Consider the following 6,891-nt stretch of genomic DNA (forward strand, 5'->3'; position numbering starts at 1 on the left):
TCACTTATATATGGAATCTAAAAAAGGTACAAATGAACTTTCTACAAAACAGAAATAGAGTTACAGGTGTAGAAAATAAACTTATGGTTACTGGAGGTAAGGGGGGAGGGATAAATTGTAAGATTGGGATTGACATATATACACTACTATATATAAAATAGATAACTAATAAGGACCTACTGTATAGCACAGGGAACGCTACTCAATACTCTGTAATGGCCTATATAAGAAAAGAATCTAAAAAAGAGTGGATATATGTATGTGTACAACTGATTCACTTTGCTGTATACCTGAAATTAACACAACATAGTAAATCAACTATACTCCAATAAATTCTTTTTTAAATGTGTGTCTGTCAAATGCTTTACACACATCACTATATTAATACTTCCAACAGCTCTGAAGGAGCCAAGATATTTGTCTTTATTTTATTTCTCTGTTACAGTTCATGAGACAGGGTCTTAGAAATGTGAGTCAAGTTGTCCTCAGTCCCAAAGTACATAACAACTAAGTACCAGTGACAGGATTCAAATGCAGGCAGTCTGGGTCTAGGCTCCACACTTTTGCTCTCACACCTACTATGTTTTCCCACAGAATTAACCAAAACATTGCTTAGGAAGGGAGGATTGCTATTGTTTCAGTCTTGCACATAGCACTGAAGACCTCATTCAGGAAGTCTATGATGTCCTGGATAGATTATTAAACTAGTACTGATGAGAGTTTGTTTCTTTGTACACTGTAGTTTTTACCTTGCTTCAGTATTAATTGCTCAGTTCTCTCTTTTATGAGGTTAAGATCTGAGAATTAAAGAGTTGGTCTTCCTTTAAATAGCATAGTACCAAACAAACTGCTCTGTTTAGAATCACAGTATTGGCCACAACTTCTGTCCGTATGGGAAAGGCATCATTTCTTTTCATAGTAAATGATCTTTCACTTAACAAAGTATCTTCATAGGCTGTTTTGGGTACAGGGAGTGAGAAGTTCCTTATCTCCCTGTACCCCACGGTAGAAGGAAACTGTGAAATTTATGTCCTGCATAAGAAATGGTGACAGATGGGGAGCTGGAAAGAAAGGAAGAAGACAGAAAAAGAGGGGGCATAAAGGGGCAAGTGAATCTATCAGGAAACAATTTCTGGTGGTAAAGGTGGCCAAAGGAAGAAAAGTGTTGAAGATTCAGTTTTATCCTTGCTGCATGATTCTGTGATGTAATCCTTACCCTGTTAGACCAAGTGTTTCTTACTGATGGTGCTGTGAAAAAATAAAGGAAAGGGGGTAATGTCCCATGTAGGAGCCACTATACATCAGAGAGTGTATTATTCTATAAGAGGTGATCACGTTCTCATAAACCTGTAAAATTTAAAAAAATTATCATCAAGCAGGCGTTGGAAATTTACATAAAATTGCCTAGAAATGTCAATCTCACACCCAGTAGGAAATCCAAAGCCTACTTAATGATTTTTTTTTTTTTTTTTTTTGCAGCGATGCATGTGGGACAGAAACCATGCCCCTTGCATTGGAAGCATGGACTCTTAATCACTGGACTGCCAGGGAAGTCCCAAGGGTTTTATTTTTTAAGTTGAGCACCAAAAGAAAGGGATGGGGGGAAGGAAATAGGGAAGAGAGAAAAAAAAGGGAGGGAAGTGAAAAATTTAGGGGCAGGGAATTAGGACCTAAAAGGTAAAGGGGAGCAGCAGGGTGTGGGAGAGGTTTGAGGTGGTGATACAGGGAGAAACGTTGCTGGTTGTCATGAATTAAACCTCTTCAAAGTTTTATTAAGAATAAAAAGTAGCATGCTCATTTAATTTTGCAAGCAGCAAAATCCTCCTAATGTTTCCTCTGTTTCACAGTGGCTGGGTATTAGGAACCAGATTCTCTTGACTCCAGGGCTTGGAATACAATTACTGTTCTACTAAGAGGGGCGTTTGAGCAGGATTTGGAAGTTGGAGGGGAGGCAGAGCCATATTCCTTTTTTCTTTGGTGGTGGTAGGTGAGTGCCTGGGCTTTAGCAGATGTAAAATTTTGTAGAGGTTTTGCTGTGATTATTAAGAACAGCATCTGCAGTTTTCTGTTCTGTTTGGAAAAACCTGGTTACCACCTGGTTCTCCACGCTACACCTGTAGTGGTGAACCTGAAAGCTAGTGGAAGTTTCTCCTGATGTTTGCATCTTCAGCCCTACCAGTGGTTTTGCAAACAACTGATTCCCTGTATTAAGCCCTCTTTTGCTAAAAATTCTTAGAGTGATTTCTGTGTCCTGACTGAAACTTGGGTTTGGAACTGATGATGTTGAACTTTACCTGAGCCCTGTATGCCTAGAAAATATTAATAGTTCTGAAATACCCCACCCTTTTGTTCTCAGAGGCTCCTGCCTGCGAATATTCCAAGATAAGACCTTGCTCCATCTTTCCTCATAACTCCTGTACTGCTGCAATGACTTCCTGTGTACCTGCTTCTGTAATACCGAGGCCCCTTCCTTCTCTTTGAGAGAGTCTTCTTTAATAAATGTTTTCCCTGTTAACAATAGCCTGAACACAGTCATCTTGATTGTCTGGTGCATTTTGTCTTTCACAGGATCACACTTTGTTAGTATGACTCTACACAGAAACTACTTACGTCAGGATTTCATAAGGGCTATATCAGCAATTTTTTCAAGATCAATGGATGGGACTTTTTCATTGTTTTCTATCGTCCTCCTGAGACACATAGCTTAAAGAAATTTTCTAACACCCCGGTGTCGTTGTGAGTTCAAATGACATGATAATTAAGAACTTATTGCAACTTACTCTAATATAGGATATTTCCTCTGATCTTCAATTTTTTAAAACTGCCCATTATGTTAAAACTGCTTTTTGGTTCTCAGGAAGCAGACTGTAAAAACATAAGCTTTCCCAAGACCAAGTGGGTAGGTCACATTATTCTTTAAAACTTCTACTGCTTGCATTTATGTTCTAGAGCAGGTCACTTATCTTTAAAGTTTAGATCCTCTGTAAAAGAAAATAATTTATTGAAATGTTATGATAATATACAACAAAGGTAGCATTCTTGTTTAGAAAGGTATAATAATATACTTATGTATTAATATAAATTTCTGCTATGAGCATGTTTATCTAATAAAAATCCAGATTTTAACATAGAAAAGTTTACCTTTCTAATCATAGCCTAAAACCCAAACCTTTTTATTAGTTGCATTCATCATCTTGTCTTTCTTTTATAAAGAATTGTCAAAATAAACAAAAAATGTCCATAGGAATTTGAGAATGTAGTATAATATTCATGGCATTTTCCACTTGAAATAAAGTTAAATCCTTTCTTCTTTTCTCAAGAAATTTGTTCTGTTATGCCCCTTTGTTTTCACTATAGAAGTCCCTTTCCATATCCAGTTCATAATAGCTAATTTTCCCCATCAATGATTCCATCTTCCTTTCACACGTGCATAAATTATGGCTGATGTTCTAAGCAGTGGTGACAAGAAGTGTGAGGCAAAGAAAAGTGAGAAATGAAAAACTGTACAGATTTTGTGTTACTAAACACATCCAGGCTTGCTAGATTGAAAAGAAAATAAAGGTACCATCAGAGTAGACTGTGGTAACAAATAACTCAAATTCTCAGTGATTTGAATATCATGTTTTTTTTTCCTTGTTCATGTAGGTCAATAGGGAGCTCTCTTTATCTTAATGTCCCAGGGACCCAGAGGACAGAGCAGCAGCATCTCAAATGAAATAAGTTACCATACCAGAGTGAAAGGAGGACTGAAAGTCCCACTTAAGCAATTAAATGCTCTGTGGCTGAACTGGTAAATGTCACTTTCACTCAAATCCATTGGTCAAGAATAATCACCTGGCCCCACTCAATCACAAATTGTTCCTGGAGAGTAGATAGAAGAAAGCCAGAAATATTTGGTACATAGCACCATTAATGACTGCCACAGAAGCTGAGGCAGATAATTAATTCTGTAAGATTTTTATAAATGGTATTATTTGGATTGCACTAACTGGGTCATACTCATATGTTGTATTGGGTTTTACCTACATGAAGCAATTTAGAGAAATTGGCTTCTTTTATGCGGGAAATGATTAATGTCTACAGGTATAGCTATTGTATCCAATGTTCTTTTCATTGTAAGATTACTCATGTATTTACTGAATATCCAGCATATATAAGGCACACAGGAATACGAAGATGAATCATCATGTATGGTGTACTCAGGGGATTCACACAATACAAAAAGAGATAAGATAGATGCATATTATTATAGAAATTATGATATACTAAATGTGAGAATCTGAATCAGGAGAAGATTACTTTGAGCTGGACAGGGAAATGAGAGTAGAAGAGATCATATTTTTGTTGGGTCTTGAAGATTGAGTATCAGTTGAATACCTGTAGAAATATGGGAGCATTGTAGAGAAAAGAATGATATGAACAAAGCAATGGTGGTAGAACATTGTGGTTTGTGTGAGACACAGAGGATATCAGCAAAAAATATGTGAAGTGAAGAAGAGAGAATATTGCAAGTGTAGTAAAAAACATGGCAATAAAGCAGATGAACTTAACTGCAAATATCAGCAAAGAATTTCATCTGATTTTGCATCAAATGTCATAAAGTTTAGAAAATGATCTAGGGGATCTCAGGTAAGACAAAAGATGAAATAATACCTCTATTTTATGATATGACATTGAGGAAATTAGGAAATTTAGCTGTGAATGAATTTTGAAACAGCATTCTCAGGGAAAAAGTTCAAAATGATTTAAAGTTAACTCTAGCACATTTAACATGTAGAGCTGACACAATTGATTACTAGGTAGGACCAAGACTACAGAGAAAGCAGTAATAAAAATTCATTCATCTGTTCACACATTTATTATTTTAGCAAGCACTCAGTCCAAGAAACCACAAGTAACTCAAGGCTGCCAATAATCACGTAAGCCTGGAAGTAGATCCAACCTCAGTTGAGCCTCACATGAGACTGCACCCTGGCGGACAACTTGAGGTGTTGTGAGACCCAGAAACAGAGGACCCAGCTAAGCATTGCCCAGACTACTGAACCACAGAAACCATGAAATAATAAATGTGCATTGTTTTAAGCCACTAAGTGTGTGGTAATTGTTATACAGAAATAGACAAGAAATACAGTGACTGAGCCTAGACTTTAGGCCCCGCACACGATCTATAAGGGAAGTTGGAAAAATGAGCATTTGAGCTTGCTAATTTCTCAAACACAGGAGATAGTCTCAGAGGTTGGGAACCTGTCTGTATTTTTTGTTTCCTAAGGTTGATGCAACAAATTACTACAAACATGGGGATGTAAAACAAAAGCAATTTATTCTCCAACAGTTTGGGGGGTCAGAAGTCCAAAATCAAGGTGTTTCCTGGACCAAACTCCTTCCAAAGGGACAAATCTGCTTTGCTGTTTTCAGCTTCTGGTGGCTTCTGGCATTCATTGGCTTGTGGCAGTGTAACTTAAATCTCTGTCTCTGTTTTCAAATCACCTTCTTTTCTGTGTCTCTGTGTGTCTTTTTCTGTGTTTTATAAGCCCACTCTCATTAAATTTAAGGCCCACCTTAATCCAGTATGACATCAATTCAATCCTTACCTTAATTACCTTCACACTAAATTTCCATAAACACAAATGTGCTTCCTGACCAGGAAGTTCTCCAAAAGTATTGCCATGTGATTAATTTACTATATCTTGATTTACCTGGTAAAGGTGACCTAGACAGGCCATTTTTTTTTCAGTATGGCTTGAACTACTTATTTATAATTCAATACTTCAATCAAACACACATTTTGGGGAGATTTAGGGGAGATTTCATCTTTGCAGGAGAAAATATCTTAGAGCTTAATACCAAACCAATGATTTCTCTATTTTAATTTAAGCTCCCATCCTCGCTCTGTTCAACACTTATATGTGAAGCAAGAGTTCATATGCAAGTCCACTGAAATATAGAAGGGAATACAACTATAGATTTGTAGCAGTGACATGAAGACCCTAAAATAATGCTCTGATTAGAAGAAGGAAAAGGAAGATTTTTCTTTGAATAGGAAGTTGTTTGAGCTCTGAGGGTATTTCCGATTGTCCTTCATTCAACTTCAAAGGCAAAAAGTTTTGCCAGAGCATTTTGAAGTCAAATGATTCTTTGCTTGTGAATTATGGCCAGTGAGGTCATGTTTATTGTTTTAAAGGTTCTGTCTGTATTCTGATAGTGAGCTCCAATAAAGAACCCTCCATATATTTTCTTCTGAATTTCAAAATGCTCAGCAGGATTGAGTTCTGGAGGCAGGAGGAGAGTTTATAAAGGAAAAACATTATTTTTGACATGATTTACTATAAGACACAATAGCCACTTTTTGTGATTCAAAATAAAACCAGTTTCTGAAATTCTATGTAAAATTTTATAAGGATCTGGTTATGAAGCCAACCTTTAGGTTGATTCTACTAGACGTTGAAGATGGATATGAGCTATGCTTAAACTGCGAGCTATACACTCTGCCACCACTTTTTATCAACTATGTTTTCCACATCCCTTCCTTATCTGAAGTCAGGTATTATCTTCTGCTTATGTAACAAACTCTTAAAGTAATATAGATTTGGGGTTATTAAATGTCAATCCTCCTACTTCATATATTGACTGATTCTCTGCTTTTCAAGCATTAAATTAAGAAATACTTTGTACTGCCAGTCATCATCATGCTACAGCTTAATGGTATTAAGTAGAATCATGAAATAGCATGTAGTCTTGACAAATGCAATTTTTATGTACTGTACAATGTTGAAAGTTGTTAGTATATTCTCCTACCTATAGAGTAAGCTCTTAAGCAATGCACGAATAAACAAGGAATTTAAGTTTGAATTATATAACTCAAAATTTTTATTGGCAATCTTCTAAACATTG

The sequence above is a fragment of the Lipotes vexillifer genome, unplaced genomic scaffold (genome assembly GCF_000442215.2).
Source record: "Lipotes vexillifer unplaced genomic scaffold, Lipotes_vexillifer_v1.1 scaffold797, whole genome shotgun sequence".
Classification (NCBI taxonomy): domain Eukaryota; kingdom Metazoa; phylum Chordata; class Mammalia; order Artiodactyla; family Lipotidae; genus Lipotes; species Lipotes vexillifer.